This window comes from Synchiropus splendidus, chromosome 14 (genome assembly GCF_027744825.2).
Source record: "Synchiropus splendidus isolate RoL2022-P1 chromosome 14, RoL_Sspl_1.0, whole genome shotgun sequence".
Taxonomy (NCBI): domain Eukaryota; kingdom Metazoa; phylum Chordata; class Actinopteri; order Syngnathiformes; family Callionymidae; genus Synchiropus; species Synchiropus splendidus.
This window is the reverse complement of record NC_071347.1, coordinates 7785249-7802831: the sequence shown is the minus strand read 5'-3', so window position 1 is coordinate 7802831 and position 17583 is coordinate 7785249. Positions and strand designations below refer to the sequence as shown.

The window sequence follows — 17583 nt, the reverse complement described above, 5'->3', positions numbered from 1 at the left end:
CAACTAGACTCTGAAACACGTTATATCAGTTAAAAGAAAAGCATCACAAGTGGTACAGTAGGTCAGAGACGAACAGCATGTTGGACACGTTGACACCTGTGTAAAACAGACTTAAGATTTGCTGTTCAAATTTAAAATGTCCTTGCAAGAGCGACATCCACCTGTTTCTCTTTATATCAAATGCTAAATTAAACTTTGTAAAAACAAAACAATACTGCAACCTTTGACTAAAACATTCTATTTAAACAATACAAAATGGTTCATCATTCATTTTGGGGACAGATTACACTAATGCAGAGAGCGTTAGCACTGGTTTCTCCTCTCTCACTATTATAAACTAGTTGTGTGTGGCTCCTGGCATCATGTCACTCTTGCGTGTGACTGAACAGTGGCAGAATAAAAGTTGTCAGACTACCTTATAATTTGACACAGTCTCAAACTAACAAGTATTTTTTGTGTTTCAAAAAGTGCGGCAGTCACAAACAATTCTATTTTTAAGGATGTTGTAAACAGGAAAAACTGCACCCTTGGCAGCTTCAGCGTGTTATTTATCGACATTCTTGATATCCAAGTCAACAAATAACAGAAAACAGAACAAAAAATAAATAAACCATGACCTGTTCAATCCAGTTCCTGAACTGGTGATGTGTTACGGCCAGTTATAAGGCTTCATAGATCATCAGCTATGTCATCAGAAGATACAGTACTTGGCAAGATCACAGCCTACACACATCAAAGTCTCAACACAAACACGAGGGATATTCCAGCTCCAGTTCCATGTTTGGCAAGGCATATTAAAGCAGTTCCTGCGTACTCTGAACTAAGGACCTGTAGCCGAACCCTCTGGTCCGAGCATGTGTACTGTTACACCCCTCCTAGCCACGCAGTCATCCTCACACGGCCCGTCTCTTCATATGCTCAGCTGGAATGCGTGACTTGAGTTCCACGGGTACATCATGGACTTCAGTCATCATGTTTCTATCAGGATTTTTCTGTGAAAAACCACTACAATCATGTCCACGTCCATAATGCGTTAAATGTTATCTGCTCATATCGATGTTTCCACTTCATTACAATACGTTTGATCCAGTGAGATTTCATCTTTAAAAAGAGATCCGATTTGTGTAGGCACGGCGTCACAGTCGGAAACCCTGCTATTCATTCACATTTCATCAGGCTTTAGTTAAGAATTGTTCTGCTTTTTTGTGACAAATTATACATGCAGTGCGGCGTATTGTACTGTAGTGGCTTCCAGAGAAGGACCTCCATAACTCTGCTGCCTGTATTCTGAGGTGAAAATGTTGTGTTTCCATCTGGCACACCCGTGTGAGACATGGGTTAGACTGGCTCTGACATACGTGGAAGCCATATGGAACACACTTCCAATCATAATTATAAAAAAATATGCTGTTCCCACAAAGCTGGTTAATTGCTGCCTTTAAATGGCCTGAAGTGGAGAATGGAGAGGGAGCAGAGCCGCGACTGGTGTGACAAAGTGCCAGGCAGCGCTATCCTGGCTGTCGCCTTCAGTGGAAGCAAGGAGGGATCAGCAAATTTTGATCACATTCAGTGGTTTACCCTTGAAATAGGGAGGGCACATAGCATGTCTTGAGGCCCAAAAGTAGGACGTCGAATTTTCAGCACAGGGCATTTTCAAGACGTCCCACTGAGTAAAATCCAGAATATCATAGTGAGGAGTTTCATGTTCAAAAGTGTGAGTGATCAGACTCTTGACGTGGTAAAGGAACATTTTAAGTTGCCAAAGGTGCATTATTATTGGTGGATTTAACCAGTTGTTAAAAAAGAAAAGGGTAAAAAATGGATCAACAATGAACAACTCTCAGAATGTCAGAACATTTTAGTGCAATAATGGCCTTAAACTCACAAGAAGAAAATGCGGTTAGGGCTGGCTAACAGCAGAGAAAAGGAATGCATCAGCAGAGGAAGGGCGAGTAGGAGTGTGAGGATTTTGGAGGGGGATGTACGGGAGCAGCAGGGCAGGAGCCCTACTGGGTTATGAGTGCCAGAAGCTTTGCATCTGGATCGTTTCCTCACACCCACAGGGGTTCCATACTGCGACCTCCCCGTAAAGCCGCACATGTGCTGATGAAACGTAAATCCCTTCTCATCTATGTCAGCTTGTGTATGCCGTTTGTGCTGCCAGCAGGTACCAAGCTGTGACAAACATCAGACAGCAGACACAGTGACTCATGCTTTCTTTCCGTCTTCCATACTGTCAGATTCTCTTTTTGCTGTCGGTCAAATAACCTGAAAATGTGTTTCTGCAAGGGAGTGAAAGAGGTTTTATCTCCAATGTTAGCCTGCCGAGCAGGATGAGACTGAAGCCAGTGGGATTACCGGAGATGAAGCAGGGATAAAATTGAGCTCTGGAGCGTTTGAGTAAGGTCTGCCCTCTACCAAAACTTTATCTACACTTCTTTCCACGTTGCTTTACTCTAAGCTCAACACCCCCAAAGACAAAGAGTTGAAAGATATTCTTTGCGGAGCCGTGGGTCCCGAGGGAGGAGCTGCTACTATGTGGAAAAGAGGTTGGGTCTTTTCCACGGTACAAACTCATGAAAATGCAGAACAGAATTCAGCAGTGTTCAGCCAGCAGAGTGAGCCACAAGCAGGGAGATGTCAGGAGAAACCGGGTTTGGCTCAACACAAAAAGCACTCACAGAAATGAGATTTAATCTGCGGAGCTTCAAGTATATTAGCTGGATGTAAACACTGAGAACCAACTCTGTGAAATTCTACTTCGACCTGCCTGCAGTCGGAGAGACAAGCCAACAGACAACGGCAGGATTCTGAGCTAAGTGAGATGTTTAAAGCCAAACATTTTATGTTCACAAGACAGGGACCTTTAAACCGTAGCTGGTTGTTAACCGGCCATATTTCTGTGAGAATTCCTCAGTCCCTACTGGAGCTGTGGGAAAGGGGAGTTTATGCAATTACATCACATTGATTTATGGAAGGCAGGGGAAAGATGGGGAGAGGATTGAAAACTGAGCCACTTGGAGCTGCTCCAAGATTGGGTCCCTGAAGAAACACTAGTCAATAGAGGTTTGCACCACAAAGCATGATGGATCGGACACAATCGTGCAGGGATGGATGTGGTCATGGACACACAGGGATCAGATTTACCCCCAAAATGATTTGGATTTAAAGACTGAAAACACACAGCTGAGACGCGCCGTGCCTATAAATCCAGCTTCAATGAGCCTGCAGGTAACAAGTTAAACAGAAAGAAAACATCACCTTAGTTTCGGCACAGAAGTGATGACGGCTTCTCTTTCGGAAGCAGACGCAGCTCAGTGCGTTAATTGAGGCGGTGATGAAACAGCGAGAAACCAGTCGGAGCATGCAGAGCAGTTTCATGGAATTGAAACATTTTATTAATGGCTCTGATGCGGCATCGCAGTTAAAAAATAACCAGCCCATTTAGATCTCTTCATCCCTGTAACTGGACCACAAGAGCTGCCACAGCTGGAATATTTATGATGACACCCATTACTGCTCCTCTGCTTATTTAAACATTTGCATGTGGCTCCAGACGGAGCAGCTATCTTCCACTTCTCTGGAGAGCATGTGCTGCTGCACGCCAGCACTGAAGAAAGGCAGGAGAATGCTAACTACCTGAGGGGGAGCCCTACAGAGAGGGAGATAATGCTGTTGTTTCTTGAACACCAGCTACTTTACAATGCAACAATACGGCATTTATACAACAGTATACCGCATCAGATACTTGAGTCTATCTCCATATGCTGATGTCATGGTCATGCACCACGTAGAAAACAAAGATTTAAAGAAAAGGGTTGTAAGTATTTCGATTATTTCCAGCTTGAGAATCAGTAACATTCCTATTAACTATAAACAAAAAACCAAATACCATATTGTCTTCAGAGATGGTTGAATACATTTGGTTATTGGCCTCGAATAAAAGCGCTTGATAGAGCCAAGCTCAATGCTGCTATTGAATATTACTAAAACATATATGAAATATTAGATCTCATGAAATGTATAAAAGCATTTTAGTTTTATTTGTTTTAATCCAAGCTTGAAATATAAAAAAACTTTTTTGATGATAAAAAGGAGGAACTATCCACAGTTTTTTGTGTTTTTTTTTACTCAAAAGTGACTCATAATGCACTCAGCACTTAGTTAAGAGGATTGCTCCTTTTAAGGAAGTCTGTTAAGGAGGACTGTTAAGGACGACTACGCAGAGAGAAAATCCATGGGGGAACACTGATACAAATTATAGCACAGTGAATTCAAATGTAGAATGTCAAAAATAAAGACAGTACAATCACAAATGTGCTATGCAAAAATATTTGATGAAGATAATAAATTGAAGTCTAGAAAATGGTAATATTAAACAAGCCATAACTATATAGAAAAAATATATTTAAGATGTTTATAAAAATGAAATATATCAGGGCTTCAATTAAATTAAAGATATTGAAATTTTTTTAAATGATTTAAAATAAAAAAAAAAAAAAAACAAGACACGACTGCCATCAGACTAAAAAAACTTCAATCAATATTCATCAGCCATAAATGAAAAACATGACGCCTGATGAAGCTGGAAAACATTAGCAGGAGATGTGAAATTATTATTTTTACAATACTTAACTCTCCAAACTTCACTGTCTGCTTAACCTCAGTCTGCTCGGAGGTTTTGCAGAACTTTTAGTTCTGGCCAACAGCAACAGAATCAATACGTAGACACAAAGAGGGAGCCAAGTTCTCCAAGAGGATGTTTTGAAGCACTGCCTCGGCTGTGGGTGGGAGGAGGGGGATAGGGGAGCTGCTATAGTTTGGCATATGTGTGGAACGCTTAGTCAGATAGATTTTGAAGGGGAAAACGGTCGAACATCTGTTCTTTATTTTATTAAAAAAGGGCGCTTGTTCAATTCCAAACCACGGCAGAGATAAGCAGAAGTGGTTTTGTGAATCGCTCACAACATTGGCTTTCTCTTTCTCATTGTTTCTTTTGCAGAAATCATAATGTGGTGCGATCAAATGAGATCATGACGGCTTGTTGCCAAGAGCGTTTCTGAATTAAAAGCAATATTTCACTTCTTCAAGCAAGTCACTCTGCTTTTTAGAACTCTAATCATATTAGGAATTTCTAGCTAGGTGCATGACAGAAGGGGAACATTATTTTCAAGTGCAGCTTGGCAGATCGAGCTAAACCTTCCTCTGAGCACTTGTTATTGTGGCTGCTGAGGTACTTCACATGCTCTCCGTCTCCTGCCAAGTGTTATCAGGAAAGACAATCTGGTCCCATTTTTACTGGCTGCAAATTCTTGGAGAAAAGCCTGGGATTTTTTGCCTTTTCTTCAAACACAGTTGAAGCTAGCAGACCACACCCAAGCGCTCAGACCACAGGGGTCTGCAGTCCTCATTTCTCACAGGTAAACAATGATAATAATGTGATGAGACTAAAGACAGACCATTTTGGGATATGGAATTTGTTATTTGAAACCCATTAATAAGCAATCATATCTCCTAAGAAAACAGAGTCATGAAGAAACAAACTTTATATATCACATATTGGAGGGATCAATGTGATGAAAACACCCACTAGCAAATATATATTTCATCAATATTGTATCCCAATGAAGTTTCTTTTGACGCCATTGGTCGAATTATGTATTGCACAATTTTACCAACTGCCACAGGTCGGGTATGACGAATACCGGCAATTGATGTTGGATTCTGACTGACTCATCTATAAACTGGTCAAAAGTCTGTATGAAACATGCATAACCCCTTTGAGCATGTAAACAAGCGGAAATTTTTCATCTATTATTACCAAAATACATACAAAAAATGGTGTGACAGCTTAGGGGTTAATGCAAAGCCTGGCACAAATAATACATGAAAATGTTAGATGAGACAAAGAATAAGCTGAAGACAAAACATTTTTTATAATGGAGAGATAGTCAAGCTAGTTTCCATCAATTTTACTGAAATCAAACAATTTTCCATTAACACTTGCCTAACAATATAAAGAATAATGTCATTTGTTTCATGACATTCCACTCCGCATCCTCATTTTTTAATAAAACCAAGCTGTTTCTAAATTCCTCAAAGTGTCTTCCCTGTGCAATAAGCTCCAACCAAAGCAAAAAAGGGAGGTGACTATTGAGCAGAAAAAAATAAATCACAAAGAAGGAAATGCATTAGAAATGAAATGTGACAGAGAGAAAGCCGAGCTTCTTTTCAATTTCTCGTGGACATTGATTCATTGTGTTTATTAAATGCGGCTCGCTCCCTCGGCGACTGCGCTTCACTTGTTGGGTCCGCTGGCATTGACCGACTGTTTGCCCGAAGGACAGAGGCGGTGTTTCAGCGCACTGACCCGTGAATGCTGCTTGCAGGAGCGAAGCTTTTAAAGCAGCGTTGGTTAAAAATTTCATAAAGAAAGATTAAAAAATCATGAAGGTGCTCTGTCTTCTTTATCTAATTGTCTCCACATTTGAGGAGTAAAAATAATCGTCTGCAGCGAGAACATCCGATTGGTGGTGGAAATCAGGCGGAGGGAGCGGCTGAGAAACCGATTCATCACTCAAAGCAGCACAGAGGCGAATTCCAGAAGCATTACGGCCGTCATCACGGAAAGTGGCGGCGATCACTGGAGGTTTTCAGGTCACTTGAACAACTGAAATGGTTTTATGGCCAGCTCAGCAGTTCTTTTGTGCTGCAGCTTTGAACTAGATGTGGTGTGATTGTGGGCAATAAACAGTGAAGCCCTAACAGAGGAACATAAAAAGCACAGTCAGACCAACCACCGCGACATCGGCTGTAAACCGACAGGCATCCATTTGGACTGATTCCACAATAAACTTGGCCAAATTCAAAGTCGGACTAATGCACAAAATTTCTTTCCTCCGTCTAATAAGCATCTTTAAGCAGTACTTTTCCGTCATCTGGCACCAATCCAGTCACAATGCATTCAGAACTGGACTTCCTTCAGGATCCACTGGATAAATAATGTTCTAGAATCATGAAATGTAACTTTTTATAAAAGATATAAATGGATTTGAAGAAGTGATGTGACTGTGATACTCATATACTGAATCATAAATCAAAAAAACTGTGTTTATCTCAGGCTACAAAAAATGCAATTCAGCTTATACTGTCCTACTGCTTTTCTTTAGTTCTTCAAGGTGGAGAACTGATAACGCCACGGAACTAAATAAGTTTCAACTGCATCTTGGGTTTATCTCCAGGATTGTGCTTTAGGCAACATGAGTCAGGGTTTCTTTTCGATTTTTTTCATGTCGTTGTGTTGCAGTGGACACTCGGGGAAAAAACAAAACAAAGGAATCGATCGCGCGCTGCCAAAAAGTCTACTGACCAACTCTTTCATCAAGTTATAATATTTCCAAAAAGAAAATATTGCAGCTTCCTCTTCTTAATACCTGGTTGAAAATCCCATAGCTGTTTTTTTTCAGCGCACAGTGAATAATGGTTATGTTTAACTTTCAAAGGTGAACTTCCTGTGAAAATATATCACTAATGTTTGTGCGGTTATGACTTCCTGAAGCACCCAAGACTGAACCAACAAAAGATCCAAGCGTGTAGTGAGAGTATAATTCTGCTCTCAAACAAATTGGCACCTTATGAGAACACAATAAATAAAGAGGAAAAAGTTCCAATATGAGATGAAATTGCAACCAAAACTAAGTTCAATTACCAGAAATGAAAAAGCTCTCTGACAGAATTACATTTAAGCTTCGTCTGTCTGGAAGGTAAAACTAATAAGCAAAATGCTGAAGACCTATCATGAACCTGTTGTTCCACCACAGTGTGGCAGGTAGATGCCGGCTCCTGCTGTGGATTTATTTCTAAATCAAACACTGATCTGTCGCCTCGGAGCTGTGAACCCTGACTGTCAGCCCATATGCCTACCAGGCTGCGGTGAGTCTCGCTCGGTGGGAGGGACTGTAACATTGCTGTTATCCCTCAGGACCCACAGGGCGCAGCGCTCTGGACAAGGTGTGTGGGCTTCAAAAGGCAGTCAGTGAAGCAGAAAGAAAAATGCAGGGTCTTTTCAGACAGGCGCTTTCATATCGCCCAGAGCTGAGCGCAAACGCACATTATAAGACTGAAGAAACTGAAATGCACAAGTTAGTGGCATAACTAGGTTTGTGCTGAATCCATTTCCGTTCATGTTATTGTGCCACAAGATTTGGGTTAAGGGGGGCTGGGACCCAGTTGACAACAGGGTTTGGATCCCCATATCCCCCGAAGTTCTGACATTTACTGAATTGGTGGCAATAACAACTCCAGTTTCTCCCCAGTTTGCAGCCGCCTCTTCATGTGTCTGGCCTGAATGCACGACTTGAGTTGTGCAGGATGGACTTCAGTCATTGAGCTTGCTTTTGGGATTTTCCTGTGAGAATCACGCCAAAAACGGCCATGTTCATGTCCACCTCCATGATGTGTTATGTGTTATCTGTTTCTTTCAATGTTTCCACTTTGTTTATATACATTTGCTCAAGTGAGATCTCATCTTTAAAAGAGATCACTTATCTTAAGGCGTGGCAGCCCTCATTTAAGCCGTGGTGGTGCGCCACACTGGTTCCTTTGTGGCGGAAACCCTGAGTGGCAAGGCATTATTTTTGCATACCTGCTATCACCTGTGCAGTACAGTTCAGAGCCAATGCTACTCCCAAGAGGAGCGGTGCTTCTTGAGCACAAACCATCAATCGGTTCCTGCATTACCTGTTTGTAGATCCTGTAATGGATTGTCATCCGTTTATTCATGTTGAGACAACCACAAACACCTGAGGGCAAAAAAGAGCCATCGATTGACACTTATCTGTTTAACATGTAGAAGTAAAGTTTAACGTGGAAGTAATGTGAGTTGTGCTGTAAGTACTAAGCTTCCCTTTTGGAAAATTTTGTAAAAACGTTTTATTTTCATGAGATATTTCCTATAATTTATCCAAGTTGAATCTGTAGCTTCATGCTTTAAATGACTAAAAGTTTAAAAGGCATACCAAGCTATCATGAAACTCTTGTTTGTTTACTGATCCAGCACAACGTTTTCTTTCCTCTCCTCTGTCAAAAATAAACAACCAATTGCCCATGAATGAGCATGACATTTACTTCAAACACTAACTGAATTTCACCTGATTAAAAAGATAATAGCCCAATCATACCGAACAGGCAGCCGTCCACCGGGGCGACGAATCGTGGCGTCGAAATTACCAAATCAATTTAGAGCAGGGGCAAATTCATTTTTATTTGCTAGTAACATTTAACAGTCATATTAACTGGCGTGGCCCATCTTTAGTCATTAAAAATGAGTGGAATATTTCCAGCAGCTGAAGCGACAGAAAAAAGCACAGTGGAATATGTAATTCGATGAAATAGGGCTCACTTTAACACGACCCAGACGCCAAATGAGGGAGTCTTTTTTAAAGCTGTGTTCAGATATCGCAGAAGCAGGGTAGAGATTTGGGGCATGGTTGTGACTAGGGCAACAAGACCAGCAGTCTGGATAGATTCTCATTTCATCATAAACATGCCTGAGTCAGCAGTGAGCAGAGGACCATTAGAAGAAATGAGTCATAGTGAGATGTTGTGAAAATTGATTTGAGTTCACCGAATAACCGTGAAACAAATTTACACCTTTTACGTAAAAGGTTTTAGACCAACATGGCGCTTGCTGCAAAGTGATGCGACAAACAAAGCCTCTCGAATGACAATTGAAAACAAATATTTGAGCATTTTCTGTATTTCACCAGCCATTGCTCCAGAGCGTGAAACCCCTTCTTAATCACATTCCATACAAGACGAGCTTAACATGTTGCTTTCTGGCACCATCGCGTGAAAAAAAAGGGCTTTGGAGCAGTGCTGCGAAAGCGGAAAACAATCACACATCCGTTAAATAAGTCCTTCCTCCCTGGTGATATGCCATTAGCAGCCAGCTTCCTGCTGCCCACGGTGCCAACACCATTCCCAACGTGAGTCAACCACGCACCATTGTGAGAATTCGCAGAGAGACCCGGGTGTTGATCCGGGGAAAATATCTCGCCATTGTAAACCTCAGTCGCTGTGTGGATTCATCATTTCTTTACAGGCTCGATAAAACAGTCATAACACAGTGTTTTATGGTGCATTGCTCCTACATTAAATGAACTACCCTTGCTTTACAACAGACTTGGGAGGGCAGCCACCCGAAGCATCCTGAAACAGACACTGCTGGGGACAACAACATGGTCTATCATTTACTTCTCTGCTCACATTCTACTGTCCTTAAGGTGATGACGTGGCATCACTTCTGGCATTGTGGCATGGCAACAACATAACTGTGTGAAATGAGCGTTTCCGCCAAATTTTTTGAAACAGCAGTGGAGGCCCCGAATTCAGGAGGCATGGCCGCCTTTATTTTGTGGTGGTGGAGCAGCATATGCATGTACCAGATACCCTCAAAAATAACACTGAACTACAGTTAAATACATAAACTCTCCTGCATTCGTAGACTTTTCACTCGGGCAGCAACGATTAGTTGACGTCATTGATAATGTCAAAATTTAGCCGACGTCAAAATCCTTTTAATTGGTTCCTGGCTGAGGTCGGACTCCAACTGTCCACCGTCGCTGCCCCAGTCACAGTCACGGAGGAGTTGGAGCGCAGACGAGTCGTAGTGTTCAAAAGAGTGGATTCGTTTTGTTTGTGAAAATAACACGTCTTAAGGATGAGCAAACCCCTACGACACCATGGTAGAATGATGAAAGTGTGTTCCGTGTTTGGTCTGTGGCGCTACAGACTCTCAAGCTAACAGCTAGCATGTCTGTTAGCACAGAGCTAACTTGTTGTAAGTTGTAGATGTAGTGTCCTCGGCCTCTCTCCTCCTAATAATAACCAGAACTGAACTTGGGAGCGACACTGAACACATTGTTTTAGATTATTATTGAAATAAGACTTTTTGATGTGGATGTTGATCATTTTACATGAGATACATATATGAATATTGATGATTTTAATTCTTCTCAAGGACCAATACAGACCTCTGTTTTAAAGAACTGGAGCTCTCTGTCAACTGTTTTATGCTTCATGCTTCACAGGGTTAATACATGTCCCTGGATTATGTGCCATTATTTTAACATACTTGTTTATTAATGTATGCCGTCGGAGTATCACAGTGAGATGATTTAAGCAACTTAAGTGTAACAGGAATTCAAAATAGGTCCAAACAAAGGAAATCGTGATTAGTCGACTAATCGAAAAAATAATGAATAGATTAGTCGACAATGAAAATAATCGTTAGTTGCAGCCCTACTTTTCACCTCTGTTTTCTGGAAAAATCTCGCAGTTATCCACATGGTGCGAGATGCGAAAGGCGCATTTGATTGGTCAAAGCGGCACGGAAGAGTGCTGTTACTGGGTTGGATGTCTGACGGCGTTGACAGGACGTCGACTCCCCAGTGGACAGACATTGAGAAGTCCAGTATTGAAATCCTAGCTTAGAGCCTGACTGTGCTGCCGCTGTGATAAGAAAAGTATTAATGGGAAGCAGTGATTCTGAGTCACACCACACAGAATCACTGCTTCTGCTACTGTTCCCGTTGAGCATTGACATGATAAAGTGGTTGTCAACAGCAAATACATGCCGTAAATAATATTAATAGATTAGAGAGTGACTCATGTAGAATTACAGAATGGGGCTTAAATGGTGATAAGATGGCACCATTATCATCGGCTGGACAGATTTACCGGCAGAGAGCAAAGTGCTAGTTCATTTGGATTCATTTGGATTAACGTTCAAGATGAGCCACAGCCGACTAACAATGGAGCAAATCTGCGATTAAAAACGGACGGATGCTAGCACCTGCCCAGCTGACGTTCTCAATTCAAACGTGACCCAGTCAAAACATAATAAATATAAAATATAAACTTCACAAGGATGGTAATCTCCCGCACGACAGCCCTGTCATCTCTGTGTCTGTGCCCAGGCTGGCCTACGTTCCTCTCTGAGCCGCGGCGACATCTGAAGGATAAAAAGAGCATGAGGCGATGAGGAAACCTCGCAGCAAAAAGGCAGAGGGATTTACTGAGCGCATTGCTTTGTAATGACCAACCAGCGGGCTTTAATGGACACCTGAGTGTCACGCTTTATTAGTTCAGAAGAGTTCTGTTCGTATGAGGAGATGGCTGGAGGGATTTGGAGATGGAAGCCATCTGAACATAGCAAGCTGAGTGTATCCTCAACTAAGCACCTACCAAGCCCTGATCCAGCGGAGAGACAGAACTGGATATCAGCTGAGAGCAGCTTGTCAAATGCCTACCTTTTACCTCATTACCTGCTAAGCACAGCCACTTTGGAGGGAAATAGCATGAACACGAGATAAGCACATAGAATTCTTGGTCGGAGCACAAACAGCCAGTCTGCTTCCTCCTGATAAAACAGGAGCGTCAGCAGTGAGGCCCCTCAGTATCCTGCCTGCAGTCAACTCCAGGTCTGCCAGCTGCCCTGAGCTGAGGTCATCTACTCGACTCCCCTGCCCATATGGAGACACGCAAGGGTCCAAGAATGCAGGAATACATTTGCATTTAGCCTATTTCACTCCACACTACAGCATCTCATGTTGATCTGAAGCCGAATGCTTTGCTTATAATAATCGAATAATAATCGACCCTGAAAAAAACACAAAAAATCCCAAGTCTCCAAGATTCAAAGACACCGTATTTGAGTCATTTTCCATTGAATTCCAAGTGAAAATGTGATCGTACAGTATGTTCTATTACTGTTTTATTTCTGACACATTGATAATTTAATATTTTTTTATATTTTTTTAAACTTAAGCATAGTGACATCCCGAGTCACCACCACACAGAATAAATTACCATGACTTGCCAATGGCATTCAAGTGATCAAGCCTGGTCTTCACTGCCCTATTTCCAGCATTGGCTGAAGAAGGCAGTGGGGAATGATAGCCACTTCAGTATCACATTCTGTGTGTAAAATAACTACCATGAGCAACTATTACAGCAATTTCGTGCATGATGTTCGGTGAGAAAGGTAGTGGAGCCTTAAAAAACACATCCTTCTTGATTGTAACCTTCTGACGGAACAAACACCTCTTTCGGAGAGTAAATTATTTCTGTCAGCCGAAAAGCAAATTTCATTTCTCTGGTCTCTTGACAACAAAGACGCTGGATCCATTATTGGCCGAGGTCCCTGCATCACACACGCTAAATGAGGGGTCCTCTAGCAATCGAAAAAAGCAATTTTCTCATTGAGCCAATAGATACTCCATTTAGTTTCAGGCTCTCTGCGGATGACTGCGGCGGCACTGGGGCTGAAACGGGCCAAAGCGAGTGTGGCGTGATGCCTCATTTTCCTTCAGCAATGCTCCTCTAAACCTCATACAGATGTGAGAGGCAAAGAGGGAGACAGAGAGCAGACAAAGGATGGAGGCCGAGGTACCAAGAAGGCGCTTAGAAGGGAAAGTTGTCAAGAAATTGAAAGCAGCTTGAGGCAAGAAGGGGTGAAATAAAATCTGCATTAATAAATATGAGAAAATAAGAAATTAATGAAAAACTACAGGAAAATGTGCCAATTTTGAAGGGTAAACTAGGTGCTTTGCTCAGTCTGATATCAACAATACCATACTCACATAACAACAGGGGGTAAGGTGGTATTAATCATCTAACAGCACTTTTGCTGTATTCTTTTTAGTGGTGGGACATTAACAAGTTAATTGTAATTACATTAATTAATTACAACAACAAAAAAATATTTAATTGAACAGTTTGCTCTCCAGACAACAGGGAACCTTTGTAAGTGCAGGAGTTCCTGGTCCACTGATCACACTGATGCACAAGACACGTGGCAGCTAGGATGATAACAACAACAACAAACATGGAGGAATCCCTGAACAAAAGCAAACAAAAGCATCTGTTTGCTTTGGTTCAAGGAGGTTTTTCACTACACAATGGCCAGGGTTTCCACTACTCTGAATGTACTTGAATTTTTAAAAAAAGTGAAATTCTTACACAAATATTTTCAAGACATTAAAAGAGCTTTAGTTTAAATAAGGTGATATAAAAACTTGAATATAACCACCATCGTGATTTATTGTGCCATTGTCAAACTGATGCCAAATAAACAATATTTTGTTTGTTTAAATGTATGTATGGCTCCATCATTTGATTCAGTCATATACCAAATTCATTCAAATTGAAAAATGTGGCAAATATTGTTATACCATTAAACTGTGATTAATTGAGATCAATTAATCACAAATATAAATCCCACCCCTAATTCTTTAAAAAAATGACATTAAAAGAATGAATATCATATAGTATATAATAAATAAAATATATATCATATAAGTGCTGTAGATCAAACAGAAAAAAGGTGATAAGCTAGCATCATGCTTATCTGAGGCTGTCGGCTCGACGCCACAAGACAACAACTGGTCAAATATACAGAGGCAATAGTCCGTGGAAGGAGGGAGAAGCTCTTGTTATCACTACTTAACTTATTACTGCGTTGCCTCTGGTCATTTTCCACTGGAAAATGTGATTTCCTAATAACGTCTGGGTTGTTAGAAGGTTATAGTTAGAGTTGCGTGGAGAGATATGGAGGACAGATGTTGTCATAAACAAGAGAGGCGATTAAGCCTCATTCTTCATGAACATGTATTTATGAAATGAAATTTAGGGTTGCATAAAGGTTTTTATTACCATGAGTGATGTGAGGAAAACAACAAGTCTCCCGAAGATGTGACCCAGGACAGTGGCGAAGCCGTGAAGTCTGTCACATCATTACATCACTGTTGCTAGGAAAGCAAGATTCCACCAAGGAACTATTAAACCACTGATGATGTGTGGAAAGTCTCACACCAGGTGTCGTGCATCAGTAGGCGGCATAAACACCAGCTTGGATCCACTCAAAAAGCCTCTCTTGTAATTGCTATCCTGTTTAGTCCACAGAGGAAACCAAAGACGTCGCTGCTGCTATAGCATTAATTCAGTCTCTATAAATTACAATGCAGGGCTCCACGGCCCTGTTCTCTGCACATATCCTGCGGACATTCAAACATGTATCCACGCAGCGACAACTTTTGCTCGGCACCGTGAATCCAGCCGCAGAGAGAGCCGCTCCAGGCGGGGTTTAGTCATCCGTGTTGGCAGCTGCTCCAGAGGCATCAATACTACAGCTCTTTTTTTTTTTTCAAACAAGCCAAAACATTCTCCCACAACATGGTGAACAAACACGTCTCTGTTTGCTGATACTGTGCTTCTGCTCTCAGAAAATTATTTACTCGCAAACACAGACAAATTTAGAGCGAGGAAGTTGAACAGAGAGGCAGAGACACAAACAACTTTTACAGCCTCTCGCTCACACGGTAGAATGCTAACAGGGTTGAATATTATGGGGAGAAACAAGAAACTAAAAATGAGATTCAAGCGAGCAAAAAAAAAGACTGAGTCGCCTGGAGGTTTTAAAGAGGACACCATGATTGTAAGGACGCTAAAAGAAGTGATGCAGTTAGCATGGAGCAGCAATTCTCATTTTGCTGTTTAGCTGTTTTCCAAGGGCGTCCCGGCTTCAAAGGCTGTTCCGTATCCCAGGGCGGGCGAGAGTCTACCGAGGCTACAGTTCTACTTTCAGCCAAATTTCAAGGACGCACTGTTGCCTCTGAATACTTACTCTTCTCATCCTTACTCACAAATCTGTTCAGCACTGTAACACTGATCAAAAGCAAGACATTCTCAAGCCAGAGTGGAGCTATAAATGGAACTCATTTACCTGAGATTTAAAAAAAAAGCCTCTTTGCCGTCAGGTTTTCGACCCGCTGACCTCCAACAACGATGGAAACTTTGTTACCTACTTACATGTAAAGTCTATAAATCTATTAAAGTAACAGTTTTGAGCCCAGGTCTCAAGCGCCACAGCTCCATAACATTCAGTAATTCTGTAATAGGTTTGTCGCAAAAGGTGAGGGCTGGGAACAGCTGCAGGCTACAAGCCATGAAAACAAAAAATCCCACACAGAAGCGACGAAGATTTTCTTCAGCTACTGGTGCATTCATAACAAATACAAGACCAAGATTTGCAGCGTGCGCTATGACTGAAGGCGCAACAAACATGACTGAGCTGAAATTAAAGTTCGGCTGTAATAAATCACAATGTGCACGCGGGTCATTGCCTCACAGAATCCAAACTATGCATGACTAAATGCGAGATCTGCTTTTCAATTATGCACTTCAGAACCGCGGCAGAGACCCAAATAAAAGATCAAGAGTATGACACACATTCACTTATATACTTCAGTGGAGCTCAGGCGGAGAATTGAGGTGATGCTTCAGCTGATGGATGCGCACTGACAGTGGACGGATGCCCTGCAGCAGAGGTACTACATGTATCTGGTGACCTCCATCCAGGAGTCCAGGGTGAAGGGCTGGATCCCCGTGGGAAGGATGCCAGCTTGGAGGAGGAGTGACACACATCTCCCCGACTTTGTCCTGCTGTCAGGATTCCCACCTTTATTATCAAACCGACTTCCACACCACAAAATCAGCATCATGTGAGGAGCACGCACATGACGGGGTCATACACTCAAATCTGCATGTTTTGAACTTCGCTAGAAAGTAAACAGAGATCATCACCACAGCAAGGACAAGAAATGGATTAAGCAGGCTGAGGATCACGCGTTAAGATGTTTAACGAGATGTTCCGGAAGAATTCTTACCTCGGAGCTCAGCTCGAATCCTCCAGTTGTTGTGTCACTCCGCTTTTCTCAGCCGAGAGTCTTTTGTGAGCGACTGGCTTCTCGCAAATGAAGTGAAAGGAAGAAAGAGCCAGATCAGCTGATGCGTCCGTTGAGGAAAACTGCGCCCTGGCGCGTCCAGCTGATCAAAATCCACCGCGAGGAGACCAGTGGCTCCACTCGAGACGAGCGTGGATCAGCACAAAAACTGTTGGGTGAACTAGTGAGAGGAGACGCTCCGGCTGCCGGAGCCAAGGCGGGGGGCGGGGCCACGGCGCGGTTAGCCACGCCCACTGATACAATGCATTGTTGGTTCAGCATTTTATTGTTAACCACAACAAAACTAATTTTTCCCCTAAAACAAATCTCAGTGAGTTTAACTAAAGATACGGTCGGCTGCTATTTACAAATGCCATTTATTGATAAGAATATGTTGCAAAATGCATTTAAAAGAAGTAATTGTGACTGAAGAAAGTATGTTGAATTAAATTGGTCGAATTCGTTTTTTACAGCCTCAGCTTTTCATTTCATTCAATAAACTAAACATGTTTCTGTATTATGACAAGACATTGGTTTCTCAGCTTCTGTGGTCGCTTTTTTATTTATTACACCATAATTACCATATAATTAAAGCTATATTTTGCATTGCAAATGTAAAATATAGTTTATTTAAATGTTGATGCTTTGTCACACTGTGAGAACTAAAGTTCCAATTGTGTTGCTCAATCTGTGATCATGGAACTGGTCTGTGGAACAGAAACCTCTTTTGATTAATGTTTTCAGAATCTTCTGATCAAACGCTCATCAAGTGATGAATCAGCAAATTCTTTATGATTGA

At 41.8% G+C, this 17583-nt stretch overlaps 1 protein-coding gene across 1 annotated transcript in view; it reads right to left on the bottom strand.

The window, feature by feature from the left end:
• Positions 1–16972, bottom strand: part of LOC128771306 (tetraspanin-18-like) — a 40448-nt gene extending 23476 nt beyond the window's left edge. The window contains exon 1 of the mRNA XM_053886658.1: positions 16728–16972. The gene's annotated coding sequence lies outside the window, so the exon portion shown is untranslated. The remainder of the gene's footprint in view (positions 1–16727) is intronic.
• Positions 16973–17583: the final 611 nt, after the last annotated feature.